We start from the raw sequence: 24,216 nt of genomic DNA, 5'->3' as shown, positions 1-24,216 counted from the left end.
ATTCTGAGTTGAAAAACTACATTACGTGATACTGGAGTGATACTGGGGTTTTTTTCCTGGTTATTTCCACTGGTGTTGCTGTAGCTGGCATCTTTTAGCATTTGGTAACTTGCTCCAGGCACATCCAGCCTCGTAGGAGAGGATGGAATGAACTGCCAGACTACAGCTTGGATTAATTTTTATCTTCTTACAGATCTAATGTATAAGTTTTGGCTCTTCCCACTCTGAAGACACTCCAGTATCTCAACACTGGGAGACAAGCTGTGGACACGTGGCTGGTTTACATGTGCATGGTGTCTAGTGACTGGAGCAAGGTTCCGAAACGTTCACTACTCTCGTCCCCTTCCCTTCTGGAGGTGAGTTGCAAGGCATTTAGTGAAGGCATGAGTGAGTACTGCTTTTGTGGTCCTGGTACAGAGTGCATCTTCTCCCTTCTCTGGGCACCCTGCTTGGGAGTAATGGAATGATGGGTGAGAGCAGCCAGGTGAGGCCCTCTCCATTTCACTGCACGTCCAGAATAGTTTTGATAACCATCTTGGAAAATTAATTTGGTCCATTGTTAAGATGGCTGCAACATCAAATGGCAAAAAGCAAAGAAGTGGTCCTTGCCCTGTCACCAGGTGCAACACACGAGTGCCATTTATAACCTCTCTGCTGGTCTTTTTGCTTTCAACTGGAACCTGTAGCACAGTGTTAAAGGGAATATGTTAAAGAATGAAATCAAAAGTAGATGGAGCCACACAGGATCATCCTAAGAAGAAACCACATCAGGAGGTGCATTAGCAGAACAGGTTTTGGTGTGCCTGGCTGAATGCTTCTGATCTCTTGAAGCGTGCACCAAGAGCCGGCTAATGCACACCCTGTTGTGGCTCATCACTCACTGTATTCTTCCAGTCTGATTCCATTCAGCAGTCCCCAATAAAAGCAGATGTTTGCTTCTAAGGGGAAAGAGGGGTTCCAGGGGTGCAAGGATAATGCTACTAAAGCAAACATTTTCCTGCAACACTCCCCTGGCCTTCTGTATATTTGTCCATATTTACTGGTAAGCATGTTCTGTTACATTCATTAACCATAGCAAACTGTCTTCTCTAACTAGGGCTTTCTGAAAGCACATAATGAAAGGAGTGCATTTTTAACTGTGTATTTTAAATAATAATTGTCTGTCCGTGGGAGTTGGGTTATTTGTATCACCGTAGACAGAAATGATCTCTATATTTCATAGGACCTTGCTGCTTTGTACTTATTGACTGTTTATTTTTCATCCATAGGATTACTAATTGCAGCTAGTACCAGACGCTTCTATCTCCTTTCAGGTTATTGTAGTAGAGGGCATTGTACCAGATGCATGGTTATTCACAGACATGCATTTCCAGCAGCTGAATTGCTGGATCTGCTCTAAATGATCTATGGCAATTACACTTGGCGTTGTACAGCTATAATTTTACTGCATATTAATAGCCACCTAGCAAAGAGGTAAATGCCCTTTTCTCGGCTGGGTGCAGAATGAATGCCTGGATGTATTCAATTGGGTAAAACGAGGCCCGGGTTTTAAATGCATAGCAGCGGTTTCATGTATCGGAAACGCGTGTGCTGGTGAATTGCCTGTTTCCCTCTGCCTTGATGGTGTGCAGCAAGGCTCAGAGAGAAACATCATCAAGCCAGATCCTAGATAGAGACATGCTGGGCAGGGGAGGGGGAAGGGGATCATGTGCCCCATTTTTAGTGGCTCATCTGCTACCACCCAAAATCTGCTGCAGTCTTTTTTTTGTGTAATTTTTTTTTTTTTTTACCCCTTTCAGCAGCTTGGCTGATCAGCCTGAAGGCTGTCAGGTTTCACCAGCAAAAATAATAATTAAAACCACCCTCTCTAGACCTTTCATTTAAAGATGTCCTCTGGAGTCAAGGCCTATTTCCTTCCCTCTTTATTTTTCTTGGGGGTCGTGTGTCGGGGGCGACAGGGAGTGGGTGGGAGCAAATAACAAGGAATCGGAGGGGATTAACGAGCTTTCTCCTTTATTAGCCCCGCTCGGGTGCTTTGTCTCTGTGCTCCCGGCTGAGGATGGGCTGACGGGGAGGGCTTGGGGCGGGGGAACAATGTGACTGGAGGGGTCGGCGTGCGGGAAGCCACCGGCGCACGGGCAGGCGGACAGACAGACACAGACAGAGCCACCCCACGCACAGACAGACGGGCGGGCATCTCGGGCCGTGTGCGGGGCTGGGTGGGGTGAGGGCGGGCAGCGCAATGGCGCCGGGGCCAGCGGGTGCTGTGCGGCAGCCGGGGCAGCGGCAGCCGGGGCAGCGGCGCTGAGCGCAGCGAGCGCGGAGCCGGCGAGCGGCGGAGCCGGAGCGCGGCGCTGCCTGCGGTCCGGGGCGCACCACGCTGCGTGGGCGGGGAGAGAGAGAAAGGCAGAGGGAGAGACTCGCAGACAGACAGTACAGCCCGGGAGCGCGGCAGATAAAGGACGGAGCACGGGGAGAGAGGAGCGAGCCAGAAGGGGATCCAGGCAGGCGCCGGGAGCGGACGGGCAGAGGCGGGCGGAGCGGCGGACCGGGCCAGGACAGGAGGCGGCCGGCGGGTCGGGCGGTGCCGCCGCGGCCACCGCGCCCGGGCAGCAGCGCGGCGCGGCGGCGGATCTCCTCCCGCGGCGGAGGCGGAGGAAGAGACCATGTCTTTCAGGAAGACAGTCACTGTACTGTAACAGCAGCGTATCCGCAGCAAAATAAACAAACCGGCCAACCAAAAATACCAAACAAACAAAAATAGCCCGAGCCGCCAAGACGCTGGGGGCAGATCCCGTTTGCAGGCAAGGTAAAAAAAAAAAAAAAAAAAAAAAAAAAAGGAAAAAAAAAGAAAAGGAACGAAAAAAACCCAAAAACAAAACCCAAGGAAGCCAAAGCAGAATCTGTCGACATTTGTGTGGCGTGATGTTCTTTGTTGTCGCGATTTTTTTCTTGTCTATTTTTTTTTCTTCCAGCATGTGTTTTCTGTCATTTCGTTGGAGTCATTCGCCCCATCCCCCCTCCACCCCCCCACCCCCCCTCCGCCACCCCTCCCGGTGATCTTTTAATTTTTGAGGTCAGGGCGGCTGGAGCATGTGGAGTGGAGAGAAACAGGAGCTGTGTATGAAACCGGGGCTTGCCTTTATTGCGTGCGATGGGCAATTATTAATAGCGGCTGCAGGATTCCGGCTCTAAGATGTGGTATTTACTAGAGGGGGAGGGAAAAGAAAAGGAAAAAAGGGTGTCGCTCGTAGTGCGGCGGGGCAGGATGCTATCGGTGCTGGAGCCGGCGCCTCGCACGGGACTGCGGAGCGGCAGCGTAGCGGAGGTGACAGCCAGGTAGGGCGGGAAGGGCTCGGCGCGGTCGCGGGGCCGCCTGCCCCGCGGAGGGCGGCGGCTTCCCAAAGTTTGGGCCGCCCGGCGGTGATCGCCAGAGGCGCTGCCGGCGGGAGCACAGGCGGGTCGGGGTCGGGCGCCGAGGTGAGGTGGCCGGGAGCCGGGCTGGGGCAGGGGAGACGAGCGCCAGGGACGAGGGGGGGGTCTGCGGGGGGAGCTCGCCCTCCTCCTAGCAGTCATTTTAGCTAAAATGCATCAGACTCTTAAGAAAATCTCAACTTTTAGTCGCTGATTTGTGAACAGCATCGCGGGATCCGCTTTCAAAGCCGTGTTTGCTGGAGGGCAAGCCTGGGCTGCCTGGACTGGCATTGTTCTTAAGGGTGGCGATGTGAGGGCAACAGATTTACTTGATGCTTCCTTGGCATCTCTTTTTGCATGCAGTGGAGGAGGATCACAGTCCAGGTGTTACAGCCGTATTGTTAGGTGTCCCGTTTTCACAAAAAGCAGTTCATGTTACTCCGCTTGGTGTATTCTGCCTACTTGTCTGTGCGTCTCAAACGATATCGCTTGTAAATCTAACCCCGACGTGCTCATCTAGCGGAGCCATTGCGCAGCCTTGTTTAATTGCTGTTATTTATTTTGCCTTCATTCACCGCGTCAGCCAGCGGGGGGGAACACACTCAGATTCCGGGCGCATTTTTACGTGCTAGGTGTGTCTCTGCGCTTCCAGGTGTGTGCGGTTTTGCTTAAAACTCATCCCGCCGCCGTGTGACATCGCTGTAAATGTGCCGGGAGGGGAAACAAAAGCATTAGAGAGCGACACAAGTGTTCTGTGCATCACCTGTTTGACTTCTCTGCCATTGCAATGCTGAGCCAGATGCATGCCCGGTGCGCGTTCTTCTAAATGGCATATGCACATTTTAGGCAAGTACAAGGCAATCGAAGCTGAGGGTGATGGGGAGGGGGTAAAAAAGCCAACCAAACCAAAACCGTACTGTAAACTGATCTGCAACTTTTTCAGTCGCGTAATTTAACTGCACGCTGATTTTGTTTTAGCAGTCTTCGTCACGGATCGAGGCAAGTTTGTGTGCACAATTGGGCTTGCAAATTGCTAATCTCGCACTGACTTTGCCTCTCAGTTCCCAGCTGGGCATGGTTACCTTGAGAGCTGTGGTATCAGCACTGTCAGAGCATGCTCCGGTGGGGAGATCGGGTGTGTTCTATTTTTAATACTATTTAATGAAGATGCTTCTCACTCTGCAATATACGAAGCATAATGGAAGAGCAGAGCGATGATTGGTTATGGATACTGGAAAAGGAAAAATGCAAAGGTAAAAATGGAAATCCCTCAAATATTTCTATTACATTAATGAAAGAAAATGCAGCTGTGCAGAAAGGGGATTGATTAGCTTATTTTAAGCTGAAGAGTTTAATGGTGTCTAGGATGCTATTTTTTTAAAAGTTTTTTTAAAAACTTGCATGGAGCAAACTAGATAGATTATTTTGTGCTATTGGTAAATCTTATTCTATGTGGGCATGCTTATGTTGAAGAATATGCCTTTTTTTTAATAGTGAAGTATCTTACAGTGGAGTAGCGCTAAGGAGCATCTTAAATATTTTTTTTTTCTTGAGATAACCAATTTGAATGATTAGCTCTATTTACATGCTTATTGCTAGCTTCCTGAAGCGGGAGTTTTGAGTTTTTATTCCTTGCAGTTAAAAGTTAATTCAGTTGATACTAAAAATCATTGTTGCATGCAATGCTCACAGAATGCAAGCGGCTGTAACTCTCTTGTGAAGTGTAAAGGAAAATACCTATAGATAGCTACAGTGTATGCCACTTGGCAAGATCCATGGAGATACTTTTGAAAACTGCCCTGTTATGTTCATTGTACTTGTAGTCAGAAATGTGTTTATTAGCTATTTGAAAGAATCCACACACTTAGAATCATGTAGAGAAACTCGCCTTGATTAAAGATGTCTTCTGTAAAACAACTGTATTTTTTCTCTGTTGTCTGCAGTTTTACAGGATGGTGGTCTAAGAAACAGCTGAGTACCCCTCCTGCAAAATCCTTTTGCAAGCAATTATTTCTTTCTGCTCTGTGCTAGTCATTTTGACTGCCCCTGGGCTAAGTGTGCAAGTGAGGATTGCTCAGACGAGTGTTGCACCACATCATACCCATGAAGGAAAAATTACATAATGGTGATAGAGGAAATGCCAAGAGATTTTTAACACAGGTGTAATTATAGTTCTCAGAGAGGGAGAAAACAGTGCAAAAGTAACTTTGAGACTTCATTCTGTTGGAGAAAAACTGTGGGCCAAATCATGTTTTCCTGATGGTGCTGCTTTTCCTGTGGGCTTTACTGGGGTTATTTGCATGATTACAGTAACTAGACTTGGCCTGAGAAATTTGTTACTAAACAGAATTTCAGGGAGTACATAAAAGAAAGCTAAGAAAGTTTAAAATCTGCTGCGCTGTTGACTTCCTCACAGATTATGATTTTGAATAACTAACTTTAAACTTGGAATGAATAGGGGGGAGGAAAGGTGTACTAATTCTAGGATGGCTTACTTACAGTCTGTCTTGCGTCCTGTAGGCATTGGTCTTGCTGCAGTCAGGGAGAGCTTTAAAATTGGCTTCATAGTTTAATCAGTGCTAAAGACAGACACCGGGACAAATTTTCAGCAGCTGTAAATTGATGTAGTTTCTTTGGTCTTAAGAACAGTGTAGACTTGCGCCAGCTGGTGATAACACCTCTCTGCTTATAACATACAAGATCTGTAATTTGCATTGAACGGTATTACCAATTTTGTTGGCATTAATTTCAGAGTAGGAAAATTATTTTGGTAGACTGGCAAATCCTTGTTTATAGGGACTACTCACCAATAAGCGGCTTGATCTTGTGAGTGCTCCCTGCTTAATTTCCTTGATAAGTTTCAAAGCTACATGTGTGTAAGCTACCTGATTATTTAAAGGAAATGCTATTCATGTTAAGTAATCTCTTTTCAAACATATCATTACAGATTGGCCAGTTGAGAAGTAATGTGACTGCCATGCAATAAACTTGCAAAATCCATTTGTCCCCTGCTTATTCATTTATTAGATTTGAAGTTCTGTATTAATGTTCTTAGCAGGTAGTAAGTCAAGCAAATGGGTCCCTTTTTCTTCTAGAAGATTGAAACATTCATCAAACAAGTAAAAGTAATACATGGCAAAGACTGTACGTTCCAATGGAGAGCACTTGGTTCTGAAGATTTAAAATACTGTGTATGAATATCTGTGTAGTAATATGCATTTCTAGGATACATTCTATTTTGATGACAAACTGCAATCCAGGTAAGTTAGATTTTCCCTAATTCAAGTTGGATAAATTGAATTGCAGATAAATTATGCAAACCATGTGAGGTCATGCATCTAGTGATCAAGTGGGACCTATTCTGGTCTCCAGCCTTGTAACTGGGTCACCCCTGGATTGTAAGTTTCCCTGATTAATTGCAGGTATTTGTTTTTTAATTTTTCCACTTGATACATGAAATGCTGATTTTCAGAAACATGTAGATGTAAGTAAGTTTACATGTTTGTAACTGTCAAAGTATTCTATTTTTACATAGTAATTTAATGGTAAGCTCTTCTAACAAGGAAGTAACTTCAGAACAATTGCAAATAATGACTTAATGACTCCTCTGGCTTGTTTTGTTTTTTTTTTTTTTTTTTTTTTTTTTTTTTTTTTTTTGTTGTTGTTGTTGTTGTTTTTTAAGATAAATTAAACCTGCCTATAAATTCATGTAGATGTACTGCTCACTCCTTTTGGACAGAATATGTCCTTCTTAAGAAGGATGCTTAAACCCAAATCAGAAGAACAGCCACTATGGCTTGCATGAGTATGCTGGTGTTCTCACACACAGTTTATTAGAAAAATTAAAAAGAAAATATACCATACAACTACAATACTTTGTTTTAATTAAAACTATTTTTTTGTAAAGAACATCTGTGGATTCTAGGCAATTCCTCATTTGCCAATGAAGGTCCAGACTGCTTAGTTATAGGACTTACAGCTGGTTAGATGTTTGAAGTGACTCTAATTTTGGGCTTCATGTTTCCTCATATATTGGTTTTACAGTAGGCAAGATGTATGATTGGGTAAATTGAATTTCCTTAGCTTATCTTAGTTTATGAGAGCACATAAATAATCTGCATTAACGCTTAATGTGTGACATAGTCAGTCCAAAGTTGCGAATTGGATTGATTCCAGAGAAGGAGCACTGGAGCTCTCTCTCACCTTTCAGGAAAATACCCTAAGTAAACACTTCTATAATGTCCTGCCACAGCTGCCCTCTTCTACCTGGTAGTTATATTGCTGGTATTTACTACTTCTTCCTTTTTCACTGTTGTAGTTTCCAGGCTTTCAGGTAATCCACCGCCAATACACCTCTTTTTGGTTCCTTGGAAAAAGTTGTTGTGGGAAAAGTCTCCTTTCATTCAAATATACAATTTTTTAGTCACATGGTGCAATCTTTAAAATGTGTTCGATCATTCTAGAGTTCTAAATAGGTAATGAGCTGTTACATGAAAATGATACATCACGGCTATTACATGTAAATTCCCTGTTACTAAGAGGAAAAAGCAGACTAAATACAGAGGGAAATAAATAAACAAGAAGTAAACAAAATTGCTTTTTACAAGAGTGAGTTCATGATGACTGTTTACATGAACTAATTGCAGCTGTGGTAAACGTGGTCAAAAGAAATACTAAATAGGTTGTTTGGTTAGTGCTGAAGGAAGATGCGAAGTGCGAGAGAGCGATAATGTCATATATCATGACTAAGCTGAAATGCAGAAGGCATAGTTAGGCAGTGACAGCTGGGAATTTGAAATTTGTGATTTGGATATCCAATGACTTTATGAAGCAGGGGGTTTAGAGTACTTTCTAGTTGCTGGCAGTGTGTGGAGGCAGTAACCATGTAAGGTGGTTTTTAGGGCAGACATTCACATAGCATATGCTGAAGTCTGTAAGGTGAGAAGTGCATTTTTATAAGTGAAAGAAAATTTTCACAGAGAAATTGGGACACTTAGGGATCAGGTCAGATGTCTGATCTTGATCTTTTAAGGCCAAGAGTCACAGAATACAAAGAGTAGTACTGTGAGAAAGCAAGTCCTATAAAAGTGTTTTTGTAATTTAATGCTTTCTGCCATATTCATAATTTAGTCTTGGACAATACTATAATTTATTTATGGCCTGTTTATACAGTGCTTGTGTTGAAATTCTAGAATCTTTATAACAATTTCCAACTGATAAAACTGCCTTTTCCCAAAATTGGATGCCTTCAAGACAAAGGAAAACTTAAATGGTTGGAAGGATGGTGTGAGAGAAAAAAATAGCAATTAAGAAAAACCCCAGCAAATACTCCCACACCCCCTCCCCTAAAATTAAATGCTCTGGTTTTGATTTCTCAAAGGTTTTGTCTTCTGTTTGCAATCTATGCTAAAACGTAAAAAGCAAATATATACAAATCACCTCCTTTCAAGCTTCTGTTTATCCCAGTTTTTACAGCCATGCAGCAATAATTTTTACTGGATTCATAAAATCATCAGAGCCAGTTTTATGTTCTAGGATTTGAACTCTGTCATCAAAAGCATGCCTGAACAGCTAATAATTTTGTGACTAATGAATCCTGTCAAAGTATTTGTATTTTTATTGCCTCATGAGTTGAAGTCTTCCTGTGCCTTCAATACATAAAGCAATTTGTAAGTTTTCATTATTAAATATCAGACAGAATATGCTGCTTTTCTTTCAGGGAGTGCATGCATCTTGGGTTTGGTGACCTGCAGAGCTTCTCATGGTGTAATGCATTTTTGTATTGTGAAGAGAGTTATCACAATTTGTTCCTCTATAAAGAGGGATGGCAAGGCTTCTCAGTAGAATGAAGCCAATGAAGATGAGCTGCAGATTAGAAGCATTTTAAAAATGCAATTAAATTATTATTAATTAGGATTAAATATTCAACGGTATATTTGATTCAATGGGAAGTTTTGCTGGGGAGCAAACTTCAGTGGTGTTGACACTCTCATGTGAAATAGGTACAGCATGATGTTCTACTGAAGAATATGCCTACTTTGTGCTTTTTGGGTGTTTGTGTCATTGAACTTTATTTGAAGTGTCTGAAAGTAAATCATAAATTGCCATGGTGCAAACTATACCTTGAGGTTTTTCCATTTTCAAGTTACTATTCCATTTCTAAATACATTGCCATTGGCATAACATTTAGAACAGTTTAAATGAGACTGCTTAATACGTTATCAAGTATTTGTCATGGAGTCAGAAATGTTTATGGTGTCATAAAAGCTTTGAGGGAAACACATCAAATAAATTGGTCCACTCTAAAGGCTCACCACAGATTTTAATGTAAGCCCGAGAAATGTCTGATAGCTTTATAATTTGTGTACTTTATAAACCATGAAATCTGAAATGAGAAGGTCTGACTTTCATGCTTTCAGGTTTTGTTCCTTTAGTAAAAATTCAGAGCTTTCTTCTACAAAATAAAAAAAAAGAAATTTTGACCATTGATCTATAAGGAAAGCCTAATGAGCGACTTAGGGCATCTTAAAGTGCCGTATTTCATAAAACATACTACTGTTAGCATCTGGAAATGCTAATGAAACTATGTTTGATCCAGGTATGATTTTTGGGGAAGCTTTAACTCATCAAAAATGAGCGTAAGTTGAAAAACATAATGTATTTACTAGCTTTGTGTGTCTCAATACACTTTTCCACTACAGTGTAGCAGTCTGTTCTGCAACTGAGCAGCAAAACGGAGTGAACTCTAGTGACAAGAGCTATGGCAAACAGCATAAGAATCCTGTTAGATATGGAAAACAATGAATTATTACTGAGGGATAATGCAACTTTTGTTTAATCTATGTACTGTTGAAAATGACTGCATTTGAAAGAAGTCCTTGAATGATCTGCTTCTTAAAGTAGATCTCCCAAAATTGGTGGCTGAGATAAGGGAGCATTGGGGTAAGGCATAGTAGAGGATTAGTGCTAGTAGTATCCTTGTGATGTGAAGTTAGGTTAAGGGACATCAGAAGGACAGCAGAGAGAAATAGATCTTTTGGGACATATTCCATGAAGATTAAGTAACTGGAATTTTGGATAATGCAGAGAAAATATGTAGATGTGTAGCTTCTTTTCGGTATAATTTGTTTTCTGATTAAAGAAAAACTAAACAATAAAACTCCTATGTGTGTGTTGTGATGCCTGTCTTTTTGTAGAGGATCAGGACAAAATTACTAGTCCTCTGCAATCACACCTAATCTCACTAAATCTGAGGTTACAGGGGTTGTAAATGATCTATGTCTTCTGATTTTTGCTGTTGCAGAATTGCTCCTCTCTGCCACCTATCTGGCAGGAGAGAAAGGAAGATAACAAAATTGTTGCCGAGGTCTGAGGGCAGCTCCATGGCAGTGTGGGGTAAAATGGGACTTCTTAGCTTGGTTTAATGTCAGTGAAAGAAACTGGTGGATCTTGGGGAGACATGCAAGACCCTGGGTTCTGTGGTATGTAGCCAGTTCTTCTCTGAAAATAAGTTGGTTTCTATCCATGATACCTCTTCTTTTGGCATGACAGTACCTCATAAGTTAGTCAGGTATTTGCTGAAATAGTGTAATGTGCCCTGTCACTACACAGATCCCCACGTTTCCATAAAGGGCTTTCTGTTAATGGGGAAGGATTGATGGGAAAGAGCAAATTGAGACACAAATTTTGATGCAGCATTTCAGCTGCCTGTGGTTGTGCTGCCGGTAGCCCTGTAGGCATGATCTGTGGTTCCACAGACACCCTGTCCACTCGCTCCTTTGTCGTGATGGTTTCCGCAATGCGGGAGGAAGATGCGGCAGGCACCTACCTCTCTCAAAGCCCGTGTATTTCTTTGATGTGTTTGTTACTCCTCAGGGTTTGTTTTGCTTTTTGGTTTGTTTGTTTTGGTTTTTTTTTCAGGAAGTAGACCAGAACATCATTTGTACTCACGATTTTCCTCTACAAATCTTTTCTTGGAGAGCTGTGTGTTCAAAGAACTGCTGCTAACTGTTTTCTGCGCTACAGTTATGCTCAATGTCTGGACAGAGAATGCCGAAATATAGATTCCTTTGGCACCTGTGCCTGTTTGTGTTTGTTTGATAACATACACTTGTGTCACGTCTCTATTAATGTTGTCAGGCATGTCAAAGCCATCTGTAATAAAACTGCATCAGGAGAAGAGCATGTCAGAAAATCTGACAGTAAAATATCGATGCCTCTTAAGAAAACTTTTTATTGATTAAACAGCACAATTTCACTATGTGGAAAAATGAAATCAGTTCTAATTATTTCAGGACTTTGGGAGCAACTCCAGTGAGCCCTGATTCTTTGGCATGCCTATAAAATGACAACAGACTGAGCAATTTAGTGGTATATTATGAGAAAATTCTATGGCATGGGAATGTGTTTGCTAGGTTTGTGTTGCCTGAGATCATAACAAAAGAGGAACGTAAGTGACCCTCGTCTTTCTGGTGTACAGTTGAATATTCTCCTGGAATCTGTCATTTATTACCCATACCCAGTAGTTGGAATGAGGCTGGCATATGATGTAACATACCAGTGGTCCTCGGAACATCAGCTGCATGTACGAGCAATTTCAATGTCTGTTCACTGCCAGACAGATGATTTTAATAAAAGGAATTCAGGGGCTCTGTTCCTGACCTAAGATGGTTTATTTTGGGACCAGTAACTTCATGTAGTATTCTGTTAAAAATTCTGAAAAATTGAGATAATTTCAAGTAGCTTTGCCACCTCAGCAGAGAAAATAAAAAATATGGAGGGAAGCTTTTGTCAAAGTTGAGTGTGTGAAGCAAAGCATACTGAAGTTAAGAGACTTACTATGTCCCTAGGTGTAATATAAAAAAGGGATTTTCCTAAAAATTGGTCCATAGCCCTGATTTGAAGCTTGCTAGAAGTGCAGGAAGATAAATATTGGACGAATTCACCACAGTCCCAATATAAACTTTTTTCTTCTGCTTTTTGATACATGAATTTCAAGCAGTCACTGGCATGGATGTCTCTGCCTCTTTTTTGGCTGTTTCAACACTTTCATCAGTTGTCTCTATTCTGCTCCATATACTCTCTTTTTTCCAAGTTGTGCCCCTTATGCACAAAAGGGTCAGTTAAACTGACCTTCTGGCATTCCTTGGGTTTTCATCATTTGTTCACATTTTCCAGATTTTTTTTGCTTGCCTTCTTCTGTGTCAGGTATTTGCCCCTGCCTGAAAGAGTTGAAGCCTTTGATTTAATAGTCCTATAGTACTGCAATTTTTAAAACAGCCTTTCTTGGTAGATTTTTGGACATTTAGTTTATAATAAACATGTTATATAAAACATACTGTAATTATTCAGAATATACCAGTTCCCAAATCTCTTGGATTTTGTTCTGGCATCTCTTAAGGAGAGAGTGCCACCAGGTCTGATTGCATTTGTGAAACAAAAAGTTTTATGGTGAAAGCCAGGAGACCCTGTGCTTTTGAACTTCATGTATGGAGCTCCTGTTGGTATATTTGGGTCCCTTTGTGGGACCATTCAAATCCAGTAAGCCCCATAGAATTGTGTGTGTATTTCATACTCCTGGAAATGTTGTGTCCTGCACTCTCTATCTATTTATTTATATTATTTTGGTTTTCTGGGATTAGCAGTATTTTCAATATATTTTTGTCTGTTGCCTAGAAAATAAAGTGTAATGGAAATGACCCAGAGTAAGTACCTTTAACAATGTTTTTGTTGTTGAAGACTGATGTGTTGGTTCTCTGACCTTTCAGATGGACTTCTGTCTATGTTGTGAGCACCACAGCACCTAAAACAGTATGTTGGATGCAGTTTACTGTGTTACTGGGTTGTACAATGAAAGAAGGGGAAAATTACTGGAGTTCTTACATATGGAGAATTATTTTGTATTTGATATCTGTACTGTTGTTGAATAAGCTTGGAAACTGCCCCAAAAGCTGAAGGCTATGTATTCTTCTGCTACCTCTGATTATCATGATGTCATGGCCACAGATCCTGGTCAAAACTGGAGGAAACTGATTGTAGAGATTGTTCCAACTGAGGCAACAAGCTGGTAAATGTGGACATTTAAGGACCTGTACTAAATACATAATCCATATATATTTTTGTGAAATGCATATATAGTAGCTCTTTCTAAAGAAAGAAGTAAATGAATTGTTGGCTGAAATTCCTTACTCGTGTATTTGAAGGAAAGTGGTTTGCTGCCATCATCTGAAAGCTGAAATTTATTTTCTCCTATGTTTTTTTTTTTTTTTTTCTTGCTGCTGAGATATAGCAGGAGAGTTGCCTGTATTCAGCTGCCAATTATGGATTTAATTCAGTTGTTTTTCAGTAATCTGATTGCCATTAGTGCCTAGTTCACTAATTGTTCACTGTACTCTGTCAGTTTATTATGCAAGTAACGTTCTGAAATGAAACCTAATAAAGAAATGATGGCAGCAGTCTGAACAGATGATGTATAGTAGTTATGAACTGATTTTTTGTTTCTTTTAATGGCTTAATTTCCAGACTGGTGGACAGTCAACTCAGTTATCTCTCAAGTAGCATGAATTGAAGAAATCTCTTGCCTTTCAAACACAAAATTCTGTTGTATGGAGTCATTCCATTTTTTTTAGAGGGATGTCATGTTAATAACACATAATGGTGCCTGTACTTTTCTCAATGTCCTTGATGGTAATTTAATTCTTGAATTCAATTGTTTGCCAAGGAGATGATTTGTGATTTTTAAAAGCATGAGTGCAAATGTCTGTACTAAGACATTTAGTCTTAGTACATTCCAAGTCCACAGACTTGGAATGCAGCGAGAGGGACATTTTTTTTCAAATAGCCTAGGTTTAAGTTGACTGACTGTTGTTTTTATTCACTTGATTCCCTAATCTTAATCCTTGTAAATAAATGCATGAAAATATTAGCCCATATAACCCTATTGCTGCAACTCAGTCAAATATGCAGTAGAATCCTATTTCTGTAGCAGGAAGCTTTTGTGGCAGAAGATTCTTCCAAAATGTGCATATTTTGTGGACTCAAAAGTTCAAGATCTAGCATTTATATTACTGAGTAAACTAAGTTGGAATTTTCCCCAAATGACTGCAGTCTGCTGCTCAACTGCCTTTCCAGTGCAGTGGATAGGAAACAACAGGATTGCATTTGGAAGACAGAGAGGCATAACGCTTGTTTTCATCTTTCTGCTAACTTCAGACATTGAAACAGTTGAACTCCTGATCTATGGTATGGGAGGGTGCTATAAAAGTAATGTTAACTGTGTTTGAAGTTTTATGTTCTTCAGCCCAGCAGAGTGACTGTAGATGCAACATGCAGTCTTGACCACCCCCACTCTTGTGCTCACTAATGTCAGTGAACCAGAACTTTATTGTTGAAAACTTTTTTTTTTTTGTTGGCATTTCTGTAAAAGCAAGAAGTGGGAAAAACCAACCAGTAAATTCTCAGGCTTAAATGAGGAGGATGACACTGGGCTGCTGCTGATGCCTGGCTGTGAAGTGTGTGCATGTGGAAATGGTCTGGGAGTGGTCATGGGCCACTGGAGACCTGTTCCTCTCAGCTCTGCATGAGCTATAGGTCATGGGTGTGGTGGTCCTAAAGTGCCTGTTTATTTGAAGAAGCAAAAGGAGACCCTTTTATAAACAGGCTCACTAGTCTGCCAAGAGAGGTTGTGTTCACTGAGTTCCAAGTGGAAAAACAGGGCTGCTGCGTTTTTAAGTATTTTGTGGTAGTGTCAGTGAAATAGTATGACATGTTTGGTGGGATTTTGTTGGGTTTTATTTCAGGAAGGGACAGATTTTCAGTACTTCCAAATGCCTTTCTGAGGTTATTTGGATAATTTAAGGTTATTCTTTTTCAGGGAAGGCTTTTAATAATCTTTGTCTTTTAAAAGAGGTTTTTTAAATAGTGGAAATAGCTACAAATTCAAGTACAGATAGTATAAGTTGATGAGTTCTATGGCATGCTGATGTCCTCACAAAAACCAGCAGCCTACCCCAAAAATACATTTTCTAGTAAAAGCAGATAAATGGGGGGGTTGTGAGTGAGAAGCATGAAGCTTTTCCAAGAAGACAGTGGTCTGTCATGAGACAGTAAGTTGGAGAAGGATGTGAGAACAATGCAAATTCCCATTGTTCAAGGGTTTGGTGTTGTTTGGTTGTTTGTTTTTTGGGCTTTTTTTGTTTGGTTGGGTTTTTTAGGGTGGGGTTTTTTTGTTTGTTTTTTTTTTTTTTGTGGGTTTTTTTGTTTTGTTTTGTTTGTTTTGTTGGGTTTTTTTCTTGTGGTTTTGTTTTGTTTTCTTCCAAACTTAGTCCAGAAATCCAGCATTGAGTTTCCCTTCCTCACGTTCAGCTTTAGAAAGCATGAGTGTCCCTCTGGAAGGAGAAGAGGCAGCTGGCCATTTCGCATCACTGTGAAACTTTGTAAGAAAGATGAATTTGGGAAGTGAATAGAGGAAGAAAACAATACAAAAGGAACTGCTTTTAAACAAAAGATACACTTTTGTCACCATTTGCACTGCTCAATGAAAACTAAGCTGTCCAGCCTCTGACTTAGGTGACCTGAAATATGTCTGTACAGTGTGCTGGCAGCTGATATGTGGTAGGCAGTGAAGATAAACCCCATGGTATAAATGAATAGTACCAGCAAGGCTTTGGAAAGCACTTGGAGTGAATTCTAAGTTGGGTAATGAAAGCAGGTTTGGAGGGAAATCGAGCTGCTTGCCCTTCACGATTGGTTTGTTCAGCTTGCATTGATACCGCATAATGTCCCCATTGATACCCCATAACAGAGTGGGGGTGTGGCTGAGGTCCTTGAGTCTCAGATACCCCACAGAAAAGCTCCTCCTTGTAAGTGAGACATGAAGAGATGGTTTCAGGTGTGTAGCCACTGCTAATCAAGCTAGTAAAAAAAATGTGAAAAAGAGCAGTCCACTTCCAATACTGCATTTTTTGTAAATAACTAAAGTGCCATCATCTTACTGTTTAGATGCTGATGTGGTTACCTGGTTTTCCCCATCTTTATGGCCAGTTTTATGATGTAGGCTTGCATGCTGCTTGTTTCTTAGTTCATTTCTCTTACGAAGGTAGAGAGTCTGAGCCACTATTATAAATGGCTTGTAAGTGCTGTCTCAGTCTAGTTAGATTTATAACACAATGAATCCTATGGACAGAGTTTTGCATAAATAAAAGTGTCTTTCATTGCTCTTTCACCTTCCTACCTACTGTCTTGTAGCAGTAGTTTCTGCAACAATTTTATCTAGAGGCTGCAGTTAATTCTAATCAGCTTTAGGACATTGTATGAAAGACACATAGAAAGTTTTTCTTGCTTGTTGCTACTTTTCCTGAAAATGCTGATGCTCAAGGTTTCTTATTACATGCCCTGCATCTTTATGCGTATAGGCAAAATAATTTTTAAAAATATCCATCAGTTTTGTTAGTGGCTCATTTTCATGCACAAGCATTCACTGCCTGCCACAGAAGTGTCTGTTACAAAGGGGGCACTGGAGAATGGAAAGCGCTGGAGAATGATGGCCATGTAAGTGGGAATGGGGGTGCTGGTTAGCTATCTAGTTCTTATTTTGACCAACTTCATTGCTTATTTAGCCTCTTTAATCCTCAGTGTCCTCACCTGCAAGGAAATACTCACTTTTTCTACTTAGTTTTGCTTGAATCTATTTTCCCCCCATTAATTAGATGGCATAATGGCATTTTAGAGCCTTTTATTATAAAGAGGCACAGTAGGAATATTCACTTTGCCTCTGTTGGGCTTATATTGGCATATACAATCAAGTCATGATACCTTCAGAGGTTAGCTCAGTCAGTTATTTGTGTGTAGTCCTGCAATCTGCAGCAAATTTGAAGACCCTCACTTTCCTTTGGCTGCAGTTACTCTCTGCTATCACTGTTGAGTATTACAGACTTTGCTAACTGGCGTTTTTCCAGACAAATAATGTGATAACATGTTTCTGTTTTAGCAGGTGATAATGTTGAAGAATTTAAACAGGTACAAATGAAGATAATTTGAAAAAATAAAGTCTCAACCATGTGAAAATTTAAGAGACAGAGCTTGAAAGAATTAAGAGATTGCTTTCAGCTGGTTGATTTCATATTTCAAGTCTAGAAACATGTCTTTATATATAGCATGTATTTAGAGTTAGCTCTAGCCAGGACAGATTAAAAAAAAAAAAAAAACACCCAGAAAAAACAATACCCACCATTGTTTGAACCTGATGATAAGTACAAGTAATTAGAACACAACCAAAACACCGGATTTAAGTATTGCAGACAGCTGTCACTTATGTAGACAACTTTTTATTTTGCAAGTAAAAGTTTAATAAGCAAAACATTTTGAGGCGGAAGTTTTTGAAAATGTTACCAAGTAAGCATGACCTGTTTGTTCTAGGCATGTGAATCCCCCTCTAGTGCCTTTAAAAATTTTGTGCAGAATGTAGAATAGGTCATCCCCTTTTACTAAGCAATAATAATTTATAATCCTCTGTGCTAAGTTCCCTTCAATCTTATAAACCACTAGCTCTTCTGATACAGCTGTGATTCTAAAATAATCAGTATTGAAATTGGAGTCTGTATTTATCTGTTTTATTTTTGGGTTGTAAATATTTTTCGCAACAGCTTTTTCAGAATATAATTAAAATGTATGTTGTAATCATTGTGTAGGTATTTATAAGAATTTGATTGCCTTCTGCATCTGTGTGTGGACTTTGTAACTTTTATTTTGAGACAATTACTTTGCATTAGAAGCTATTGTTTTTCACTTGACAGGATTTTTCAGGAGGCTGGAATACAGAAGTGACTTAAAACCAGGTGTTGTCTGGTTTGCTGGGCTCTGTATATGTATATATGTGGGCTATATATGGGCTATGTATATGTATATATGTGGCTTTTGATTTTAAGGCTTCCACTGTGGCATCACAGTTTCACTCCTGGCTGTTGCCTGGACATCACTGAAGTTTGTGTCTGAAACAACCAGTTTTTCATGTACATGTAGCTTTTGCTTAAATCAGTTGCTTTTAGATAGAAATTTAATTTTGCTTTCTTCTTACTAATGTTTTTTCTACAGCTGCTCCATGATGTAAGTTTCAGGCTTTTTTACAATCTTTCTCAGCACTGCTCTAGGTTCATTTTGAGGAGTACCTGTACAACAGGTACTCTTCTTTGTGCCATGGTTGGCATCCCATTTGCCCGTCTATCCAAGGAGGTACTAGCCATGGATGAATGGCTGGGACAAGTGAGTTAATTTTTTTTTTCCAATTATGTGCTCAGCATAAAAGAAGGGTTTAATTTAAAACAGCAGTTGTCCTTTTTCTTTTCCAGTTCCCCTGGAGCATTGTGTTTCTCTGATCTCCAAATTTTCTTTTACTACTGGAAACTTCATGGTTTCTTCTAGCTGCAGCTAGCTCCAGCCAGTCTTTCTTGTTTTCAGTAATGTCCTGTTAATCTGTTCCTGTGTCCCTTTGAATTTTCTGATACTTTTGATACCATGAGATTACCCATTTCTCATACCTTTGTGAACCGGAGAACATCCCCATACCTGGTCCTGTCTTCCCTGTCTGCACAAGAGCAGCTTTCTGGTTATAGAGATTTCTTTGTTCACTTCTTTAGTAGTTCCTTATGTTGTTGAAAATGTGTAATGCATTTTGAATTTTGAAAAAACAGATTGACTAGAGGCATGAATTTCAAAGATTTGTTAATAAAATAAGCCTATGGCAGCAGTAAAACATTAATGTCTTTACCATTACTTTGCTCTTTGAGAGGGAAGAATTCCTGATAAAACCTTTTACATCAGCCAGAAGAGCTGAAAGACATTTTTTTTCCTACTATGGTAAAGTATAGATTGAACTACAGACTGTTGTGTTGGATTTCTGATTGTCTGACAAGAATATTTTTCCTTTGTCTGAGCAATTGAAAGTAAACGTTCATTCGGTAAATTTATACATAGAGTGTGTCAGAAGCATAAACACTCTTCCATGTGTGTAACTAGCAGTGAGCACAAGTGTTTCTTTGGGAATTCACACTACAAAGAAATTTCAGTCTGATCTGTTAAAACAGCTGTGAATGTTTAAGTGTTGAATTACACATGCTTGTCAGTGCTTAGAGGATGTCTCTACTCATTTGCCCCAGTAGGATGACTCAGCTGACCTTAGCTTCCACAAAACCACGTGAAAATAGATGCAACTGCAGTCTAAGCAAAAATAAAAGTTGTTTCACCTTGTTTTACTCATACTCAGGTTTCTTGTATAGATACGCAAGTATGTTCACACAAGTAAGCTTAGCTGTACTTTCCTGCAATTAAATTTTTGCACTCTCTGTGGTCATGAGTAATAAAATAGAGAGAAGAGAGAAGGAAACCGTAAAAATGATTAGGTTAAATTTAGCCAAGTAAACTAATAGCATTTCTGTTTCTTAAAAAAATGTGTACTCACCAGTTGCACACATGTAATATTGGTGTTTACCGAAAAAAACAACCCCCAAAACATGATGGTTGAAATACCATTTTTCATTTAAAAGGAAGGGCCCCATCAGGTTATTTTGTAAACATTCGGTGATTTCACAAAGCTGGTACAGTTAAAAGTGTCCACATTTTGGGATAGAAAGAGTTCTGTAAGTTTTATGGTACATCTTTTTGATCAGGCTTCCTCAAGAGACAGTGTATACAGGAAGAACTAATTAACTCCCTTCAGTTCCTATAGAATCTTCTAAAGGACCAAGAAAACAAAAATGTGGTAGTTGTAAGGGGTTCTTTTTACCATTCCCAGTTCACATCTGGAACCTATAATCTATAATATAGGAGCAAACCCAGAAACAATGGAAGAAAGCTCCAACCTGAGATACTCTCCTGGGAGGTAATTTTGAGTTTGGAACATGCTCAGAGAAGTGCTTGGCAGAAGAACTAAAGACTATTGAAAGAAGTTTTATGTTGTGTCTCTTGAAACAGAAATAAATTTAATGTACTTAAATTATCCCTTCAGACCTCAAGCTCTGTATTACTATGTATTTTTTTTCCCCTCCCTGTTGTGAATTGCCAGAGATTCCAACTAAGTATATGAAATTTGTTCTTGTACTGGTTCACATACTTGGACCGATAAAACTATTTACCATATGAAGTCAACAAGCCTTTTCCATAGGGGATTATAAAAACTGAAGAAGTGGATGTAAAGAAAAATTATGCAGGCATTTTTACTTTGAGATAATTCAAAAAAGTTGTTAAAATGCTTTGTCTTATTTTGGTTGGTTTTTCAGGTCACTCATGCAAAATCTTCAGTGTTTTGAAATGTATTGAAATGAGGAGAGCTTTGATTTCAGAAGGCGGCAAAGCATTTTCAGAATAGAAGGAGGTAATCTGATCTCGAGGCCCCTAAAACAAAGTGTGTAATACATGGGTGGAATTACAACCCGCAGCCACACAGCACTGTGGAGTGGGAGGAGTGCATCAGTAGCTTTGCCAATCACAGCCTCAGCTGGAATACTGTTAATTCTGCTGTGGCAAGGAGTCAGTGCAGTCTGATATTTGAATCAATTGTTGCAAGATACTAAACGTTCTCATACCGAGGAAATTATTTCCACTGAAATTGAAGCAGCTTTCTCCTATTGCATTCGAACCCTTGGCAATCCCTAAAAAAGTGGCTATCCAGAAGTTAAACATTTGGGATATATTTTTTACAGCTTAGAGGATAATAGTGAGACATGTTGATAATGAATGGAAGGGGAAAAATATCTTCTAGAGGAGGTCTTCTAGCAGCTCGTTTTTTTACCAGTGGCATGCAAGTTATTTTGCAGTGCTCTATGAACGATGCTTGGACAGCCAAGTGTATTGTCATTTTCCAGGGATTAGCCTATTAGTTGTTACGATGCTAGTGGTGGTACTCGCCAAAAACAGAGGAACTGACTCTCTTAATTATCCCTGCTCTTTGACTTCATGCTTCAAAAGTTTTTTATGCTGAAAAGCCTGTTGGGGAAGAGGACAAGTGTTGCAAATTGTTTTAAAATACTGATTCTAGCCTCCCTTATGAAATATCCGTAAGAGTTATATTTTGCTATTGTGCTTACAGCTTACACCAAGTTCCAACTCTTCCCTTCTTAGTTCCACACACTGAAAAAAGGGTTCTTTACATTGAGTAGGCATAGGTGGGAGGCAAATTGAGAAATACAGGCAGAGATCTACATTCCTGCAGCCAAACAGAGCATGGGAGACATGCCTTTGTGTCGTTAGAGTTTTATTGTTTCAAGAAGGTAAGTCACATTCTTCCTAACAGTGAGTGAGAAAGTATTGCCACATACAATTATTAGGATATCGATATATTTGTTATGATATTGACAAACCTAAACTTAGTTCGTTGATTTTTCAGAAAGTTACAGGATTAAGAATACCTTTCAAGTGCCTGTTTTACTTTGTGTTTTTAATACTGCCCAGTATTCTTGCCAATGCTCTTAGTTCTCCATATCATGAGTGTTTTTAGGCAGCCATGCAAATAGCAAACTAATGTGTCCTGTTTATAAGTGTTCAATGTCAACATACTTCATTTCTTAGGCTGTCCTAAGCATGAAAATATATATATGTGCCAGAGCCTTCAAGTCAGTAATACTCTTGTCATGCTCTGATTGTGTCTAGAACATGAGAGATGAAAGATTTTTGGGTAGACGAGATAGCCAAGAGTCAGGCCAGTCCTGATAACGTGGAAATTTTCACTGTGTGTTCTCAGCAGCTTGAAGGAGTGTAGAGCAGATTTGCACACAGCAGACAGAATATTTACAAGTGTTGGGCTTCTCTTTCACTGTTGGTTTTAAAGCCATTGTTGAAAAGATCCATCATTGACATTCTTCTGCTACAGCTATTCTTTGATTTTTTAGAATTGGTGACAAGCCTCTTGCAGTGAATGAAGCTTGATTCTGTAAATATTTTTGGTTAGGTAGAAATATTTTGGGACATGTTGCTTTTCTAGAAGTAGAAGTTTTATTAGTTGAGGAAGTATTTCAGGGAGATGTTGGTTTTTAGTAGAACAGGATGACTGGAGCAGGTTTCATTCAGCTGGCACTCTAGTCCTACCCCATTGTTCCATTCTGAGTTGTCAAGCCACCAGTATGAATGCTGGAGGTTGCTTGTTTATCTCAGTATTTTTCAATTCTGTCAGTGCCTTGGTATTTTGATTTTTTGAGATCTTAATGTTTCCCAGAATAAAGATTTCCAAGAAACAAGACCCTTTGTTGAATCTAGCAGCTGAAGTTTGGGCAGTTCTATCAGATAATACCATTTAGAAGACCAATAATCTTTGAAATTCTAACCTTTGATTGAATAAAAAAAAATCAGCATTAGGCATAAGGTAATATGTGAGCAATTGCAGTTGGCAGCCTTTGAACCTGTCTTTGGCTACAAATGTAAAACGTCTCAGAGTTTTTATTCCTCTATATCCCATCAGACTAGAAGCAGGCTAAAATTTGTCTGACTTTAAGGTGGTAATGTTTCAGATAAGGATTGAAAAAAAAAAGATTAAGGAAAAAAAAATGAAAGAGCAGTAAATTCCCTCTCCACTCCTTGTTCTTCAAGTACACTTCTAAAAGAAAATCAGTGTTTTATTTATCCTATTGTGGCTTTCAAATTTGAATTTTCAGGAGCAATAGTGTGTTTGGATACTTTTGCAGCAGAAAACAGGCAAAGAAAGGATTCTTGTCCGGTGGCAAGAACTTTTTCCTTTTTAATAATTGCTCTGTCTCTAAATGGGTGGGAAACTCACGTAAGGAGATAAAATTAAATATGTAAATACAAAGCTCTTTAAACAAGAAGTGTGTGGGCGGAGGTGGGTTTGGGGGATTTACTTGATTTTTTATGAGAATGATCTCCAAAGCTAGAAGTTACAATGATTAGTATTCAGGGTTGTAGTAGTATTTAAAGGGTAGGTTTAGTCCTGCTGGTTTAACTGTTGTGTAGTTTCCCAGGCTTTGTCTATACTGAGAAGATTAAATGGGAATGGGGAAGTAATAAACATGCAGACTGAAAAAATATCACACAGGATAAAAGGTTGTAAGAATTACAAGATAATGTGGTTTTGTATGTTTTAGGAAGGTGGGTTAGGCCATAGACCTCCTATCTCTCTCCTGGGGATAATGAAAGAGGGAGTATTGCTTCCCTTTGTTTTGAATTTCACGGAATCACACAATAAGCTGACTCAGAAGGGACCCACAGTTGGGATCATTGAGCCCAGCTCCTGGCTGTGCACAGGACTTGTCCATCTTCAGACCTCATCGTCACTTTTTTTTTTGGGTTTTTTTGGTTTTTTTTTAACATATTGTTGTAGACTGAAGAATTTCCTTTTAAACTAGGGAAGATCTGATGACTGTTAATGGGAAATATAAGATACTTCAGTTGTTCAAGAGACATAGACCTTTTCTTGGCTGGCTGCATACGTAACAGGGGATGCAAAAAGAGGGATCTGGTGTTGGTGTCACTGCCCACAGCAGGGTAATGCATTCCAGGAATAACAGATTTGCCTGCAGTATGTGTTAAAAGTGGATTAGTGTAAGCACTGGTTTTCCTAATAGTCCATGCCCTCAGCTCATTTAAAATACCAAATTCACCACGGACTTAAATAATTAGAACACAAATAAATTACAATGTTCTTCCTCCTTTTTCTTGTGCTATTTCCTTGCATCTTTTCCTCCCTTTTTCCGCCCTCATTTTTGAAACAAACAGGGAAATTAAGTACCAAAACTCCCTTAGAGCAACATTGCAGTTGAGAATGAAATTGTCAGGATGGCTGCTTATGGTTCCCACAACCAT

The 24,216-nt window shown here is 39.9% G+C and overlaps 1 protein-coding gene across 23 annotated transcripts in view; it reads left to right on the top strand.

Annotated features, from left to right (window-relative positions):
* The first annotated feature begins 332 nt into the window (after positions 1-332).
* Positions 333-24,216, top strand: part of ARPP21 (cAMP regulated phosphoprotein 21) — a 142,015-nt gene continuing 118,131 nt past the window's right edge. For 3 of the 23 annotated variants that reach the window (XM_064418865.1, XM_064418957.1, XM_064418903.1), the window contains exon 1: positions 2,294-2,809. The gene's annotated coding sequence lies outside the window, so the exon portion shown is untranslated. Of the gene's footprint in view, positions 357-2,281; positions 2,810-3,080; positions 3,340-3,372; positions 3,481-4,105; positions 4,261-4,400; positions 4,668-24,216 lie in introns of those variants that run through there. The other 20 variants (XM_064418961.1, XM_064418930.1, XM_064418801.1 and 17 more) reach the window with 19 other exon arrangements.

This window comes from Passer domesticus, chromosome 1 (assembly GCF_036417665.1).
Source record: "Passer domesticus isolate bPasDom1 chromosome 1, bPasDom1.hap1, whole genome shotgun sequence".
Classification (NCBI taxonomy): Eukaryota; Metazoa; Chordata; class Aves; order Passeriformes; family Passeridae; genus Passer; species Passer domesticus.
The sequence above is the reverse complement of the archived record's forward strand: the minus strand, read 5'-3'. Positions and strand labels throughout refer to the sequence as shown.